The 2,047-nt window shown below is 47.7% G+C and overlaps 1 non-coding gene across 1 annotated transcript; it reads left to right on the top strand.

Annotated features, from left to right (window-relative positions):
- The first annotated feature begins 807 nt into the window (after positions 1-807).
- LOC129402847 (5S ribosomal RNA) lies at positions 808-927 on the top strand. Its single transcript, XR_008628885.1, has one exon. It is a non-coding gene; the product is annotated as a 5S ribosomal RNA (ribosomal RNA).
- The last annotated feature ends 1,120 nt before the right edge of the window (positions 928-2,047 follow it).

Below are 2,047 nucleotides of genomic sequence, written 5' to 3'. Positions count from 1 at the left end.
GCATTTACTAGTGAAATGTCACATGCATGATAGTTCATTCTTAAGGCAGGTTGAAGACAGAAGGTGTTTTAGCTATCGAGCCTTAAAATATGGAACAATAAACACGTTTTTCCAGACATCCTTCAAGTCACGATAGTTCAAGGACCAATAGCACGGCAGCACTGTTACTGTCATCCCGTTGCTCATCGATTTTTTGCTCGAGCGGGCACCAGTAACGTCTCCATTGTGAGAATTGTTGTACTGTTTTTGGCATATCGAATATGCCACGGGGAGCTTGCCAGGCTCTGCCGTACAGGCGGAATACTCTCGGGATACTTCCCGCATGCAAGGCAAACACCCTACCTGCTGGGCTATAATAGTTGGTGTTAAATTCAAAGCAGCAAAACATACTTCTTTATCTTCATGCATGAGAATGTAACTGAATAAAGAAGCAGAAGAAAGAAACCAGCGCCAGGACATAAAATCAACATGAATTCTTTGATCATGTCTCCGATGCTTGGGTGGATATTGAAGATCTTGGAGCAGCTATGATGGGCCTTCCTGCCACCGTTGGTTTTGAATGACTGAGAGATCCTTTAATTGCATAAAGTGACTCATCGCTGGTGAGGCTTTGCTTTCCCCCCCTGTGAATTTTCTAGCCTGGCTTAGGAGCCATCACTCCTTGGCATTCTGAAATCGAATCTCCCCACCTGCCCTTTGTGGGAAAAGAGCAGAAAGTTCCCAGTCATGACTTCGTTGTGTAAAGAGATGGGCCAGGAAGCAGTAAAGCGAGTGTTCCAATCATTCCTTAAGAATTCTGCTGTGGGGGTCTACGGCCAGACCCATCCTGAACGCGCCTGATCTCATCTGATCTCAGAAGCTAAGCAGGGTCCGGCCCGGTTAGTACTTGGATGGGAGACCGCTTGGGAATACCAGGTGCCGTAGGCCTCTTGTGGGGGTTTTGGGACTGGAGCGATAGCACAGCGGGGAGGGTGTCTGCCTCGCACGCGGCTGACCTGGGTTCGATTCCCAGCATCCCATAGGATCCCCCAAGCACCGACAGAAGTAATTCCTGAGTGCACGAGCCAGGAGTAAACCCTGTGCATCGCCAGGTGTGACCCAAAAAGCATAAATAAATAAATAAAATTCTGCTGTGGGGAGGTAGGGAAGGCTTGGCTAGAGTCTCCAGGATTTGTCAATTACTCATTCCTGTCTTTCCTTTGACTTCAATTGAGAAATCAATACGGGAGCGAGGTGGCAATAAAACACTCAACTGCACCCCAGTAAAGCCTGAACAGAGAATGCATCTAGGACTAAGGGACCAACATCGCTTTCTCCCGGTCCCTGGAGCCTTTCTGTCCGGCCAGCACAAACGAACTGGTGCATCCCCTGGTCTCTGAGAGAGCAGCCAGCCCCACTGCCCGCTGGGTCACTGGCACTCCCGTGCACACTGCATTGGGTGCAGGGTCTCAGGTAGATCCTTCCAGAGAGACTGGAGGAGAAGAAGGAAGGTGGATGCACCCCTCTGCTCTTCCCCTGTCACTGTCACTGTCCTTGTCCTGAAAATAAGTGAGAAATAAAATGTAGAAATAAAAAGGTTGTGGGGGAGGGGAGAAGGATCAAACTCTTTCCTCAGCCCCTCCCCCCCAAAAAAAGTGAAGTTGTGCAGAGGCTCAAGAAGGGAACATGGTTGGGGGGGGGAATGCTTGCTCCTCACGGTGTCCTTTGGAGCTGAATCATGATGGACCCAGAGAAGCCTGTGGAAGAAGAAAGAGAAAAGCATTTCAGGGGACACAGGACATGCAGACAGAGATAAAAGGGCACCGCGTGAGTTTCAGGCGGATCAAGAGAAGAAAATAGATTTACTTTCGGATTTGTGTTTACAGCTCCCAAACCGGGTGATTTACCCTCAGTCTTTCTTTTTGATCTTCTCGCTAATACTAAGAGAGAAAATTTGGGAGAGCAATGGATAGTTCTTTTTTTTTTTTTTAAAAAAAAAAAGAGGTTTCATGATTGAATGAAGTTATGTGAAGCACTTAACACAGCTTTTAGAAAACAAGGACAAAGT

This window comes from Sorex araneus, chromosome 2 (genome assembly GCF_027595985.1).
Source record: "Sorex araneus isolate mSorAra2 chromosome 2, mSorAra2.pri, whole genome shotgun sequence".
Lineage (NCBI taxonomy): Eukaryota > Metazoa > Chordata > Mammalia > Eulipotyphla > Soricidae > Sorex > Sorex araneus.
Note: the sequence above shows the minus strand (reverse complement) of the source record. Positions and strands in the feature narration are given on the sequence as shown.